This window comes from Poecile atricapillus, chromosome 12 (genome assembly GCF_030490865.1).
Source record: "Poecile atricapillus isolate bPoeAtr1 chromosome 12, bPoeAtr1.hap1, whole genome shotgun sequence".
NCBI classification, from domain to species: Eukaryota; Metazoa; Chordata; class Aves; order Passeriformes; family Paridae; genus Poecile; species Poecile atricapillus.
The window spans coordinates 2,975,835-2,991,611 of NC_081260.1; the positions used below are offsets into that span (position 1 = coordinate 2,975,835).

The 15,777-nt window shown below is 47.4% G+C and overlaps 1 protein-coding gene across 2 annotated transcripts in view; it reads left to right on the forward strand.

Moving 5' to 3' along the window:
- The first annotated feature begins 2,790 nt into the window (after nt 1-2,790).
- The window catches only part of AMOT (angiomotin), a 60,751-nt gene continuing 47,764 nt past the window's right edge, over nt 2,791-15,777 (forward strand). Inside the window, exons 1-2 of one of the 2 annotated variants that reach the window (XM_058847399.1) lie at nt 13,789-13,872; nt 14,297-14,598. The gene's annotated coding sequence lies outside the window, so the exon portion shown is untranslated. Of the gene's footprint in view, nt 2,931-13,788; nt 13,873-14,296; nt 14,599-15,777 lie in introns of those variants that run through there. The other variant, XM_058847401.1, reaches the window with a different exon arrangement.

Consider the following 15,777-nt stretch of genomic DNA (forward strand, 5'->3'; position numbering starts at 1 on the left):
GAGCTTTTTTCTCCTATTTGCTCTAATTACAATATTTGTACATCTCCTTTTATGTTTTTCCAGTGGCTCTATAAGCACCCAGTCATCATCAAAGTGAACTTGGTTGGTAAGGAAGTAAATTGCCACAGCTGTGCTGTTATGTTAAAACTTCAGTGACCCTCATAATAAAGTAAGATGAAATTTTGAATGTGCAAGTCAAGTAAGAAAAATGCAAATTCAAGTGCTTGTCATCTAGAGAACTTGCTTCATCGTGGGCAACTGATGTATTTAATTTGGGAATTTTCAAGGCTGAGGCAGGCAAAAAGGAAATCCCAAGAAAATAGAATTGCAGTGTGCTTTTCTGTTCAAGTTTGTGGTCCTAAAAGCACTGAAAGTAGCATGGTAAAACTGCACAGTTGGGCGCTGAGGTTTGTGTGTGGGCCTCAGGATGTGGCAGAATAGCAGGTGCTGTCAGTGAAGGCCCAGCAAGGTGGTTCCAGTGCCTGGAGCTTCATTTCCACGTGAGCTGCCCTGTGCTGCCTCCTGTGCTTGCTGCAGGGCCCAAATGTGAGCACAGCGTGGCTCAGAACCAAACCTGGGACTTCTCCAGCCTCAGCCTGGCCTTTGGGTTATGGCTTTGGTCACAGCTCTGCTCTGAGGAGAGGCACTGCTTGTGGATCTTCCTGCTGGATCCAGGAACAGTGAGTGGTGTGGGGCCTGGTTTGATCCTGGTTTGCAATCCCCAGCAGTGGTGCTCTCAGGAGGTTCTGGGATAGCACAAAGCATTAAGGAAGAACCGTGGAGGAGAATCCCTGAGGTAAGCAACAGGTCACAACACAGATCCTGCTTTTCAGATAATTTATGTATATGAAATATTACCAAAACAAAGTATGTGTTAGAACAGACACACTGCCAAATTTTACCTGGTCATGAGGGGGTGTGAATTAAAACCCAATAAAGCTGAAGTGTGGTAAAGCTGCTATGAAATACATACTTGTTACAGTTTAAAGCTAAAAGTGAGTCTTGCAAAGAAAGTAGAAATAATGCAAATTACTGCAGCATTGTGGTTTCTTCTTCCTCCCCTCTTTTGTAACTCTCCCCAAGCATTGTCTGATGGCACATGAATGATGCACATTTTTGCTGTGTTGTGCTCATGTTTTCCAGGCAGGGGTGCAGACCTCCGACAGCTGCAGGAACGAGGCAAAGAAAGGAGGGGGCTTGTCAGCCACAAAAAGACCATGGATTTTGGAAACCCAGTACTACAAAAACAAACATTCCACCACGTCTTGTAACAGATCCTCCTTGTCTGGCTCTGGCCAACAAGGCCTCGTGACAGCACAGCCCATTTTTGTGTCACTCTTGTGCCCCTGTGCTGCTGGACTCCCATGGAGCAATAACAAACTTTCCCCCAGCCCTTCTTTCTGGGTGTTTACAGTGGAAGGTTGGTGTGTGGCCACTACCTCTGCTGGCTTTTTCCTCTCTCCATCAAAAGCAGCAAAACAAAGCTGTCTGTAATTAAACACAGCAAGCAGTAATACTGCTCTGTACATACAGATATCTCTGCTTTAAAACATTTTTCTACCTGATTTTGGATGCTTCCTACCCACATCTCTAAAATATCCTTTTTTTCCACCTGGCTTGTCTTGTGTACTGTTCTGTGTTCAACATGGGCACAGCAGGGCCAGAGATAAATTTTAAATAAATTTAAATTTAATTTAAATAAAAATAAAGTGTAAATAAAAATGGATGAAACACATTAACAGGAGACTGCAGGAGCTGAAACCTTGATGGCCAGCAGCTGAGTATTTCAGTGACAGAGTTTCCAGGGCCTTTCTTTAAGTTTTGCCTAATACTTCTTAGACAGGTTCACTTTTACATTTTTATTGCTTTTGTGGAGAGTTTATAGGGCAAGGAATAGTCCCTGTAGGAAACACTGTGGAAGGAAGATCAAATAATAAAACTGTTGCAGAAAGCTTATGACTGACCAAAGTTAATAGATATAGCAGGTTCAGGGGGCTGATAATGAGAGCCAGGCGAAATAAAAAGTAAAGATTTTAAATCCTTTAGCCACACCAACCCCATGGAACACTCTAGGCTGGGGTGGAGGAGCTGGAACGTGCCTGGTGGGAAAGGCCCTGGGGCTGTTGGTCAACAGCAGCAGAACATGAGCCAGGTGTGCCCAGGTGGGCAAGAGGCCACTGGAACCTGGCCTGTCCCAGCCATGGTGTGGCCAGCAGGACCAGGACAGTGACTGGACACTGGTGAGGCCACTCCTGCAGTGCTGGGGTCAGTTCTGGGCCCTTCACTTCAGAAAGGGCATTTTGGGGCTGGAGCATGTCCAGGGAAGGGAATGGAGCTGGGGAAGGGGCTCAGCCTGGAGAAAAGGAGGCTCAGGGGGGCCCTTCTGGCTCTGCACAACTCCCTGACCGCAGGGTATGGGGGTGTTCTCCCAAGCAACAGGAGAGGTTCAGGTTGGATATTAGTGGATATTAGGAACAATTTCGCCACACAAAAGGTTGTTAAACATTGGAAGGCGCTGCCCAGGAAGGTGGTGGAGCCCACATCCCTGGCGGTGTCCAGGGAACCGCTGGACGTGCTACTCAGCGTTCCGGGCTGGCTGACCAGGTGGGGATCACTCACAGGCTGGGCTCGATGCTCTCACAGGTCTCTTCCAGCCCCGGTGGTTCCGTGCTTCCCTCGGCCTCCCCGCAGGCCTCCGGCGGCTCCCCCGCCCGTGCGGAACTACAGCTCCCGGCCGGCACCGCTCGCCGGCCCGCCGGGGGATGCCGGGCGCTGTAGTTGCAGCCTCCTGCTGAAAGTTACCCACGGCATCGGCGGGAGGCCCTTGCCGGAGCTGCCCGGCGTGGCTGGGCGCCGTGCCGGCCGCGGCAGCCCGCGGGGAGCGGCCCGGGATGGATGTGCGGACGGCCGCGGGGCCTGGCGCCCGCGGGGTAAGGGCGCTGCGCGGGCTGAGGGCGCGGCCGCGGGGCGAGGCCGCCGCCCGGCGCGGGGAAAGGCCGGCGCTGTCCCCTCAAGCACCGCCCGGGACGGGCCCCCCGAGGCGGGGCAGGGCAGCCGGGTGTTCCCGCTGGCCTCACGGGGATCGCCTTCTCCTCGCCCGGGTGGTGTGGGGCGGTCCTGGGGCTCAGCCCCGCGCGGTTCGGGGGTCTGGGGAAGGTTGGGCGTGGGGAGGCGGCGAGGCTCGGGGGCTGCTGAGGGTGTGGGGGAGCCTTCCCTGCTCCTCTGTCCGGCCTCTCTCCGGCTCCATTGTCAGGTGCAGGTGGTGCCGGGGATGTTTTGTTACTCGCAGCTTTTGCCCCAGCCTCCAGAGATGGTCCCGGCTCTGCCCTTCTCCTCCCGCCGGCCCCAGCCGCCCGCAGGAGCTCAGCCGCACCTGCCCCAGCTCTGAGTTCAACACAAACGTCTCCAAATCCTCCTGCTTTGATGTACGAGAGAGCAAATTTGAAAAGTGGTAATCGAGAAAGGGTTGAGAGCTTTGCATCCGTGCCTTGGTTCGGCCGTCCCTGGTACGGTCTGAGGGACTGAGGATTTTGTTCACAGACTGAATCAGGCAGGGCCATGAATTTCACCGTGACTTCTGCCGCACGGTCTGAGCAGCTCAAACCCCGTCTGCCTCAGTTCCAGGATACTTTTTGAGGAAGGTGAGGGCTGGAAAGCCAAATCTTCAGTGTGGAGGAGCTGTGGTGGGCACAGGAACTGGCCTGATGTTGAGCACCCATTGCTTTTCTTGGTGCTGGCACCAGCCAAGGGCTGGCTGCTCGTGGTGGGATAGCCCAGCGCTTCCAGATCTCCGGCTCCTGGGGGCTGTTCTCTCAACATCCAGGCCCCAACTCTGCTCCTCGGCATCCTCACCTGCACCCTCCCATCCTAACATGCATAAAGAAGATCCCCACTCAGTTTTCAGGTTAAAATCTCCTCTGATAAATGATTCTTAATTCAGCCCCAATGCAGTATAAAATAGAAAATTCTATTTTAGTTCATTTTTCATTTTTATTCCACTTTTTTACGATAATTTTTCATTAAGCATCTAATCACATCCTAGCATTTCTCATCAGCAAGGCTCAAGGTGCTTTACAAAAGAGAGAAAAATATGATTATTCCGATTATCCTTATTAAGGCTTAGGTTTTGGGCAGCTTCTGCAGATAATATAGGCCATAAATAATTAAAAGTACAATCTAATTAGGAGAAATCCCCAGTTGTAAACTGAAGTGCCAGACCGAAGAAGGCAGTGTGCAAAGGCATGGCCTTGTAACATAATCTCCCTGATCAGAACAGTATCCCATTAACCCGAAAATCCCCCCTCTCCCACCCTGTTTGCCCCAAGGACAGGTAATTCCATGTGCAGGATCCAAGGGAGGGAGTCTCAGTGATCAAAAGCAGCCTGGAGAATGTACTGTTGAAGTTCCTTGTTGTTTCAATAATGATCTTGTGTTCACCAAAATATCCAGCCTGAGCTGAGCAGGGTTGGTCATAGAACTGATGGAGTATTTTAGCAGAAACAGGGTTTGGAAATAAGAAACATTGCTCAGACTGGAGTCCAGAAGATACTAAAAAAAAAGGTTTTGGCCTGGATTCAGTTCATCCACAACCTAAATAGAATTATGACCTGAAACTTGCTCTGAGCTCTTTGTCAAATTTCATCAAAGTTGGACACGGGCTTTCCTGTTTGGGAATTTAGTTTGCTTGTGCTAAACTGGGTCTGTGTATCCCAACAGCTGTGTGTCCTGCTGGGGGCTGGCTACATCAGGATCGCTGTTTATCCACATAATTCAGCAGCAGGACTATGTGGATGAAATCCTTGTTCTCATTCCAAGTACCTGCTGTCACATCTGAGTTATTCTGTGGGAATATTTTTGCTCTGGAGCTGTGGTTACCCAGCGCTCAGCAATGACCTAATTGCAACCCTTCTCGTAAAGCAGAAACGTTCCTGAGTTTGGCTTTGGAGTTCACCTTCTCAGCAAGTAAATCTCTGCTCTGTAACACCATCTACCACCACTTTAGCCCAGTGTTCATGAGGGGTCACGAGGCTGATGAGGGCAGTGTGTGTCTCTACAGCAGCTTCTCCTGCTGTACCATTGCAGTGGCTAACTCAGAACAGGTGGAGACCATATTGTCAATGAAAATTCCTGAGTCTGGTGATCTCTATCAGCTTTCTTACCACTAAAGGAACTGTACCTGTGTTACTGTGGTGTTGTGTAATTTCCTTGTAAATTGGTGGTATAAGAGCAGTTACAAATAAAGCTGAAAAAGCCCAGGCTGCCTTTCTGCCTGAGTGGGCTTGATCTTGGCCAAGTTGGTGTAATTTTCAAATTTAACTCAAAGGGATGCTGATTGCAAGTTACATCAAAATGAGCCCCAAAGTCCTGTAGGCTCTTGGACAGATGTCTATCTTGATATATCTGTGCTGTAATTTCTTCATTTGTATTGTGTTAACTGTAGGTCAGTCTCCTTGCTGGAAGCTCTGAGTAGTGAGGCATGGCTGGAGCTCCCAGTAATGCTGGTGGTACTGGGAGAGTGCTGTACATGGCAGGGGAGGTCCTGCAGAAAGGAGGAAGCTGGCAGTGCAGACATTTTGAGCAGCAGAATGAGGGAGGGTGAGAGGGAAAAATAGAAAAGTCAGGAATAAAAATGAAACCACCACCAGGGTTGTAGATGATGATGGGTTCCCTAAGAACATTCTCCCTCTGCTTAAGAGAGGGAGAAGAGTTTTCCTGGAGAAGTGCATTTCGACACAATGAAGCCTTTGATTTCTCTCCTTTCAGGAAGCACTCACATCTTTCTTTCCCTTACCTCAGAAGACATTCCCATTTCCTTTTATTTACCAGTGTTTGGAAGGAGATGAGGCACTGTTGGGCTCCCTTATTAACATAGTCTGTGGAGAGCTCCACATAAATCCCTGAATTTCCCAGTCCTGACAGAAGAAGGTGTTTGTGGAGTTGAACACAAGGTGGAGGTTCTTGCACAAGGAGGGTTTGATGCTGTCCCAGTCCTGAGCTTGTGACTCTTAATCCTGCCTTGCTTTGAAGTCTGAAGCTCAGGAGTCTGCATTAATGATCAAGGGGCAGAGCTGAATATGGAATTCCTATGGCACAAAGGTAAAGGTGTGGATAGGAATGTGGGAAGGGAATATTTAAGAGCAGTCTGGCATGCATAGTTAATAATATTAAAAAAGTAATCATGTTAATTTCCTATAGGTGTTCAGGTTCTCAAGGCTTTGAGCATCTTCTCATCCCTTGCAGATCACTGGTCTCTGGCTGAATCCTGTCATGTCCACAATATTAAATTCCTTGAAGAGTAGAAAACTTCAGGTTTGAAAACTCTTGTCTTTCTCTGCAGTGGTAAACTTGTTCTGCCCCCTTAGGCAGGAATGTCTGTTCCTCATGCAGTGCTTCAGAGCTGTGCTTGGCATTTGGCTGTTGCTCTGTCCCGCTCTGCCAAGTGTCAGTGATCCCTGAATGCTTAAAAAGTTCCTTGGGACTCTCAGCAGATGTGAAGCTCTTCTAAATTTGAGATTTGTCAGGAGCAGAATGCGTTAGAACAATTATTCCTGACTTTGAGTTACGACTGTGCTAAAACTCACTTATTTTTACCACAGAGTGTGTTCCTTTTAGGGCTCTGAGCTGTTTCTCTAATTCAGGAGCTGTTCTTCACAATTTTTACTTCATAATACAGTCAAAAGGGCTGTGTATCTTGCTACACATAATATACAGACACTTAAAGCATTTTGAAGTCTCATGTATTTTTTTTGTGAACACAGGATTTCCTTATGTATTTCATACCATCGTGTAAATGAATATTTACGGAGATGTGTGAGGTTTTTGGGTCAGCTGTGTCAGGTAAAAATTTGATCCAAATCCCAGGAGAAAAACCCCTGCCTCTTACATTGCATTCCCTTCTTGTCCCCAGGGAATTAAAAAAGACAAAATATTTTAAGCCATTGAATGTGCACTGAGCTTTTAGTTCATTAGCTAAGTAGGAATAGGATGTCTTTCTTCAGCTACATTCAAAACTGAAGAACAAAAAGCTACCTTGAAAAATGGCCTTTGGGAAGCAGATGGCAGAAGCCAAGAAACTTGAGCCCTTTGCTAATGAATACTCTGTCCTTAACATTGTCTCTTTTGTTTCCCACACTTCCATGAGCTGCACACGGATTCAATTTGCCAGTTTTTAACCCTTCTTCCTGGTGCCTGATCCGAGCACAATTTGGGAGCTGGGACAGCTGGCACTGAGGTGCTTGGCTTGGGGTTTATTTTTGCTGCCTCTTTGTCTGTGTGTGAGCACTGGCTCAGGTGTGTAAGGCAATCCAGGAGACACAGCTTGGGTGCATCCTGGGGAGAGGGAATCAAAGCTTTTCCAGCTTCCTGGCAAAGGGTGGAACAGAGACAGGGCTGGGAGCAGGTTTGCTTTGAAGAAAACACAGCAGCATTCCCACTGTGGCTCCCGTTGGGGAAGGTGTTGGAGCTGTGCTGGGACTTTTTTAAGGAGAGCTGTTTTTCTTGGCATAGTCCAAAAATTGATGGAAAGTCAGGGTGGAGCCAAGGGATTTGGCATCATGGGAATTTCTCACACCAGCTTGTCTTTGTGTGGCAGCACCACAGAAGTGCTTTCTGCTGAGTGAAGCATTTACATCAGATGTTTACTTGAGACAGTGAAATTTATTCCAGTGAGTGATGATTGCCCAGAGTAAATGCAGTTCTTACTAATGACTGTATTGTTTCCAAAAGCACAGCTAGCTCCTAGAGTTGCTGTTTGCCAGATTGTTTGGGGTTTAATTAATCATCCATTTAAAACAAAAATGGCATTTCATATCAAGAACATAATGTACTTTCATCCCTCATTTTTCTCTGATAACTGTTGAACAAAGATCACCAGCAGAGAGTGCTGGTGCTCTTTCAGAATGTGGCAGCAGCTTCTGAAATTGATTGTAAAATCTAATCAGACTTTGTTCCATAATTCTATTTTTAGTTTTTCATTTGCATGAAAATGAAATGTTAATCAATTACCTGTAACTTGATATCTTGCTCTCTCTAGTTATCAGTCTTTTTGTAGCTTACTACAGGGGAAAGACTGTTTTTAGGAGCACATCTATGTATTCATACAAATTCTAATTGGCACTTTTTGAAGCAGTTAAGATAAATTAGTCTATTTTATTTCAATATGTTTTTTTGTATCCAACATCTTTTTCTCCTTTCACATCTCTTCTTTAATTTCATGTTCAGAATAAGCTGGTTATTCTTCAGTACAGCTTCTCTATAGCAGGGGAAGATGGTTCTGCTCCTGCAATTAGCAGAGCGCTTGCATGCACATGGCACACTCAGTATTTCACTGAGACCATGCCTTTACCCTTCCCAGGCAATGCAAAGTTGCTCCCAGCCAGGGATTGATGTTGGTTTGGCTTCTTTCTTTTCTCACTTCTGAGTCTGCTTCTGACATCAGCATTAAAGATGAGTTACAAGAGCTTTAAATCAAAGATCACGCCCTGTCCCCCCTCCCTGTGGTATTTATCAGTACGGCTGTACCATTTTAAGGCCTGGGGACTTTGAAGAGTTTGGGCTTTTTGGTATCAAATCAGCCATGGTGGTCACCTCTTAGGCTTTATGGTCATTGGAATATCAGGATTAACAAGTCTGGGTTTTGCTGCAGAACCTGCTGTACATCTCGTTCACTTGTAATTTCACACCATCTTTAGTCCTTTGAGCAAACAAACAATGTGCTGAAGTTCAGTGCCTCCATGCCTTACTTTTAACAGTTCACTCTGGTCCAAATCCACTGGAAGTTGAGGGAATCTTTCCATTAACTCCAGTAGATTTTAAAGACACATCTCTTTCTAAAGAGACTTGAGAGGTAAGAGTGCAGAGAAGCAAGGGAGTGGTCAACTTTCCTGCATCAAGGTTGTTAACATATAATAGACATCAGTTAAAGGCTTACAGGTCCATCTTTGTGAGAAGAACAGACTTTTGTAAGGAAATCACTTTGTCCAGACTAACCTTACTTTGCCCAAATTCCATTTAAGTGTAGGGCACTGAGGTGTGAGTGTGTTTAGGGCAAAGCTGAAACATTTGTTTTTCCGTAGTTGGCAGTTGTTTACCACTCTCCTGGATACACAGCTCTCATCTGCAGTTCTGCACAGAGAAGGGCCAAGGTTCAGCAGTTAGAATAATTCTCCTTACAGGTGGTACCTGATCAATCACCTCAAGGGTGACATGTCGCTGCTGACCTCTATATTACATTTCACTGTGGTAAGCTGTTCCTTTTCTCCCCCTTCCTTGCAGGCCTTTTCTTCACCCCAGGAACCACGCTGCACTTGAGTTACAATCCATTAGAGGCACCTCCCAGACTGACAGACTTTTAAAACTCTTTACACGCAGCAGCATGAAAAATCTTTGAGCTGGGGCTGTGTTACAGTGTAAATCACAGAAGAGACAGGACATGAAGTTGCCTTTGCAGAGGTTTCTATATCAATTACTTCCCTCCCAGAAATGTGGGGTCATCAAAGTTTTATTGTGTAGAATTGGTAAAATAATACACTCGTGTAGAAAGGCACAGCAGTTAACTTAGTGAAGGCCAGAGGAATAAGTAGTGTGTAACTGTTCCTGCTCGTGTGTTTTGAGTAGAATTTTTCTAGCAGTTCCACGCATGTCAAGTTTGATGGTGTTAATTTCAGGTGCTTTTGGTCTGTGAATAGCCATTTTTGCCATCTTGGTGAATGATAACTCATGTACTTCATGCCTCAATCTCTCATCTGTCTGATTCTGTTTGCCTTCAGAAATCGTTGTTACTCTCCAGCCACACTCAATGGCAGGACCCAAGGGAGCCGTTCAGGCCTTGTCACAGCTCAGGGCTGGATGTGGCAGCAGCACCAAATCCTGTGCATATGACTGAAAGATGGCCATGGCCACCCTGAAGGTGCTGGGTGCTAAAACCAGGCGGTAAAACAGCAGCAAAAGCTGCAGAACTGCATGTCTGAGCTCATTGTACATGTGGGCAGCAAGGCAGGGCCTCTGCAAGTGCAGACTGAACTCTCAACCTGACTTTGGATCAACCACTCAACCTTCTGGTACCCTGGTGCTTTCTCCACACCTTTCTTGTGATTTTTACAAGGTTTGGAATCTTTTTGGCTTCTTTTGATCTGTATTCCCAAATGTGTTGGTTCACTCACTTCCTTTTCTTTGATGAGTATCTGTCAAACTGACCTGGAAGTGTCCAGGGCCAGGATGGATGGAGCTTGGAGCAACCTGAGATAGTGGAAGGTGTCCCTGCTCATGGCAGGGAGATGGAATGAGATGAGCTTTAAGGTCCTTTCCAACCCAAACCATTCTGGGATTCTGACTTTGGCTTCTGTGACAAGAAATACACTCTCCCTTTGCAGAAATGCCTGTTCCTTGCTCCTGCTCTCATTCCTGGCAAACATCCTCAGCTCCTTTTCTTAGGTTTTTTGACTACTTCTTGTATGACTGTCTGTTTACTGTAGGGTCATTATTTTGCCCAATAATGTATTTTATAGACAAAAAACCCCTGACTTTGGTGAGGATGTTCTGTCTGGCCCCAAGAGCTGAATGCCACTTCTGAGCGCTGCTAACCCTTTATATTTACATGCAAAGAAGAAAAGTTCTGTTAAACTGGCCCGAGATCAGAGATGCATGGAAATGAATTCAGCCCCTGTGCGCTGTGCTGAGTGGATGCTGAGCTGAGCTGTGGTGTGTCTGTACAGGAGGGATAATATCAGCAGCTTCCTGAGCTCCAGCTGCTGCGGACAAAGGGCGGCAGACTTACAGCCATTCCTGGAGGGAGGAACTTTAAGATGGAGGAATTTTAAAGAATGTGAAGGACAACCTTTTAAAAAATTGTAGGTGGAGCAACTCCAGGTTTTCCTAAGCCTGAGATTTATTCTCCTACTTTGAATTAGTTGCCGTTGTAGCGCTCATCTTTTGTGCTTTTTAGCACAACCACCGTGACCTTTGTGTGATTGCATAAATTGGCCCGAGCACGCTGGAACAGTTATTAGGAACCCTTTTCTTGTGTTGTTTCCTGAATTCCCACATTGTGGCGTGATGTGTGTATGGAAACTGCTCGCTTCCTCCGCTGGCAGCCGTTCAGATGTGTGCTGGAGCTCCTGAGTGCCGGGCGGGGAGCTGGGTGAAGGGAGGATACAGGGGGACAGGATTTGAAGGAAGAGAGTTTGGATTTCATGTAGCTTTGTTCTTTTGCAGTCCCGATAAGGCTGGTATCTCCAGCTGTGTGGGTTGAACATGAGCAGTGCTCCTGGAATAGGCAGCAGAGAAGCCGAGGTTTACACGCCTCGGGCAAGGCTCGCTGCTCCCCAGTGCCTGCATGAAGCAATAGTTGTGCTTTCCTGATGACTCTGCCTCCTCTCTTTACTCCCATATTTTCTCTGAGCATGTGGGAGGGAGACAGGATGTGTGACTGAAGCACAGTTTATAACTCTTCCCCTTGCTCTAGCTGTGCATTTCCCTTACAACACTGCCCCACAGCATCCAGCAAATGTGGCCTTCAGTAGCTGCTTCTCCACTGCCTTTTCTTTTTTACTTGGTGTTTCAAACTGTAACATTATGGGATGTTAATGAGCTGTTTACATGTTTTCTGCATTTCTTCCATTAAAACATTCCAGTGCATGAATGTTGGTTATGAGGTAGGGGAAAAATAGATGTTTATAAATGATGCATTTGGGATTTCTGTAATTCAACTTCCTGAATTTTTGTCCAAGTCTTTCTTCTCAATGTTAAGAGTTGGGAATGTGAGAAAGAATTTATTTGCTCAGAGTGATTAAAAGGTAAATGGGTGAATCTCTCCTCATATGCAAGCCAAATTTTACAGTGCAAGCATTTTACATGTGGCCTGGTTTTGCACTTTGAGTTCTTTTTGGAAACTGATGGCTTCTTAGGCCAAACCTTACCAAATTGGTAGTGCTTAGTGGGCTTCATATTTGCATGATCAAGCCTTTATGTATTAAATCAGCTGCGGACACACCGTGACAGCTGCATTCAGTTTTTTGTTTTGCTCTTTTTTTTTGGAATTCCAAGGTAATGACCAGGAGCCAAGTGGAAGCTGTCACTGGGAGATTGTCCTCCTTGGGAGCTCAGGACAGGAATGGCTTCACTGGGGGAGGATTCCTGTGCTCCCTATGCAAAGAGCTGGAGGAGGAGGTGGATTGTGAGAAAGGCAGGGTACGATTGTTTGTACACAAATAAGTCCCTACTGAAGGACCAGTTTGTTATCTCTCTGCCTTGTTTAGACTGGGGATTTGCCCTGATTACAGGGATGGAGTGAGGAGAAGCTGGTGTTGCTTAGCCCATTCCAGAACAAGAGTTTTGCCTCTCTGATGCAAAGACTGGTTCCACTGCAGAGCTGACTGTGTTACTGCCATTACTAATCCTCTATCAGATCTTCCAAAACAGGACTGCTTTAAGTCCTTCTTTTTAGCAGCATTTTGGGATCATTTTACAGGCTTTTGAATGGGGTCACATGCACAAAGGTGAAGCATTTATGCTTTGCTGTAAAGGCTGTGGAATGTTTAAAGATAAACTGTTTTAGGAGTTGAAATTCCACGCTGTGATTCCAGGCACAAAAGCCTTCAGCAAAAGCCACCTCTGAATGTGGCCACCATCTTTTATCATGTGATAAAATGCGCACATGATAAAAAAACACAGCAAAATCAGAGTTGTATTTGGGGAGAACTGAAGTGTCTTCAGTCTCATCTTTCCACACTGACCATTATTTCCAGGTGTGTCAGAGTAGCAGAGGTCTGTGGATATTTCCTATTAGGATAGCCTAAGCCTTGGAAGATCACACAATGTACATTTTGGTTTTAAGCAGAACATTATATACAGGGATCTCCTTTAATACCCTGCCTATGTGCAGTTAGTCATGATGAGTTCTTGCCTCGCTTTCATTTATTTTCAGCATCTGTCCAGCAAAAAACAGGGGTGAGTCCTGGGCTGGTGTACATTGCTATAAACCCATTTCAGTCCAGCGGTTTGGCAGCTTGGTTTTGATGGGGCTGACTCCTGTAGGTGCTTCCAGAGCTGCCCAGGTGGCTCCTCCTGCAGAGGGATCAGGGCTGTCCTGGAGGGCACTGGGCACAGCATCACCAGCCAGGCCAGGGAAGGGATTGTCCTGCTGTGCTTTGCACTGGGGTGTTCTCACCTCCAATGTTTTGAGCAGTTTTGGGCAGTTCAGTATAAAAATATATTAAGCTTTGAGAAGAGTGTACAAAGCAGGCCACGAGGATGGGGAAAGGTCTAGATGGAAACTCTTACGAGGAGTGGCTGAGGTCACTTGGTGTGTTCAGCCTGGAGGAGACCTCATTGTGGTCTTCAGCATCCTCCCGAGGGACAGTGGAGGGGCAGCTCCGATCTCTCTCTCTGTGAGCAGGGACAGGAGCCAAGGGAACTGCTGGAGCTGTGTCAGGGAGGTCTAGGTTGGGAATTCAGGAAAGGTTCTTCCCCTAAAGGGTGCTGGGCACTGCCCAGGCTCCCCAGGGAATGGGCACAGCCCTAAGGCTTCCAGAGCTCCAGAAGCATTTGGACACCGCTCCCGGGCACAGAGTGGGGTTGTTGGGATGCGTGTGCGGGGCGAGGATCCGCGGCGGCTGCCTCGGTGTGTCGGTGTGTCCGTGTGTCCGCACACAATAGCGGCGGGCGGGCGCGGCGGAGCGGGGGCGGTGCCGCGGGCGGGGCGGGCCCGGGGGCGGCGGCGCTTCCTGCCCGCCCCGGCCCAGCGCGTCCCGCGGGCCGCCCGCGCCCACAGCAGCGGAAGGAGGCGGAGGAGGGAGCCGAGCCGAACGCTCCGCTGTGCTCCGCTGTGCTCCGTGCCGCCGAGCCTGCCCGGTGCCGCTCCGCCGCCGCGCACAGGTAACCGCGGAGAAGCAGCGAGCGCAGCCCAGCCCAGCCCAGCCCAGCCCAGCCCGGCCGGGCGCGATGCCGCGGGCCGCCCTTCGCTGCCGGGGCCGCGGGCGCTGCGACTGCCCCGGACGGCGCTGCCACTGACAGCCGAGCTGCCACCGCCGGGACGCGGACTTTCCCCTCTTTGTGTTTATTCTGCCGCTCTCGAGGTACCGCTGTCCTCCTCCCAGCGACCGCGGGCAGGTCCTGGCTGACTCTGGGATTTTTTATGGTTTTTTTTACCCTCTTCCAGCTCGATTGCCTGTTCTGAAAAGTATATTTATTTTTAATAAAAGAAAGAGTAGAGCCACAAATCCGGTTCGTATCACGTTCCCCGTTCTGTGGAGTCCGGTTTGTTTCTGCGGTTAAAAAAAGTTTACTCCCCCTCCTCCAGTTTTATTGACACTGAGGATGAAGAAGGATTTGCAAATGAAAGCGCCTTGAAATACAGCATCTTTTGGAGAGAGCTCTGCAGTTCTCCAGCCCGTTAAATCTCGAATTCCAGCCTTTGCCCCTGCTGAATCCACTGTTCTGCCCTTTACTCTCCGGGGTAAAAAACCAAACAACAACAACAAAAACCCGAGGGGAAAAAGAATACCTTTGGCAGCAGGGAAGCTTTGTGTGACTGACCCAACGAGCTACAAGTGTCCAGTTTCTGAAAAGAAGAAAACCCTTTTGTCTTCAGCAGATCAGTAGGTAAGAGATGTGCTCATGCTGCAAGGGACTCTGCATTCTTTCTTCAGCCTTAACCTGGCATTTAGACTGGCTCTCTCCTGTGTCAGCTTTTGTCCATCACTTCTTTCTCCTGTAAAGTTTATTTTTCATCTTGCAAAATTCTTGAAAAAAAAAAAAATGAATACACTCATCCACCTATTTCACCAGTGGTAGTAAATTGCCAAAATGAATAGTGATGTACTTGTGTGTAATTGGATTGAGTAAAACTCGGTGGAAGTCGCTGAAGTGGGTTTGTGTTTCAGGCTGTGTTTGAAAGCAGCCGTTTCTTGAGGTGCTCTTTTCTTTTAAGAAAATAATTGCAGTCATTGTGCTTGTAATCCACGTGTTGAGATTGTCTTTGCTGGTCGTGCTGCACAGAGGATCATGTATGTGCATTTGTGTATCACACGTGCAAACAGGGCTGCCACGATCGGCTGATTTCTTGTTTCACACTGGAATTTGTTTTACATTAAGTGCTTTACTGCTGTGTCACAAGGTGTAAAAGTGTTGCACCCATAATTAACACTCCTTAACAGATTATTGAGCATGGTCAGGAGCACGCTTGGCACTGTGCAGAATGAATACGAGGGGATGTTTTCTTTGTTTTGAGATTTTTTTTTTTTCCCGAAGTAAGACTGAAAACGCAGCAGGGACATGTGCACATAATAACTGGATGGAGGCCCAGTCTCTGTGCAGGGAAACATATTTTGCAGAATCCTCCTTTCTGAAGGGGCCAAGTGTTGAGGGTGTCCTGGTTTTCAAGTGGTAATTCCACAATGAATATCTCACTTTTCTTCTCCCCCAGCTCCGTGCCCACATTCCTCATTCCCCTCTTTCCTTTGCTACCAGCCATTTCTGCAAGGGAAGGACCTGTGGAATTTTGTGTGGCTGGCAGTGGGACTCCTTGTGTCAGGGAAGATTGTATTGTTCCCTGTGGAATCACACAGCATCCCCCAGCAGGAGGAACTGCCTGTTCATGTGGTGAAACCAGCCTTGACATTGAGCTCTTCCCTGCTGCGTGGGTTTTTCCTGTGGATGATACAGGAAATGCTACATATCGGTCTGTCCTGCTCCCTGTTCCTCTTTCTTTTTCAAGTTGTTGTTTTGTTTTGTTTTTTTCTGCTTCCCTGGAAGGATTTCTCTGGGAAAAGAAAGTGGGAT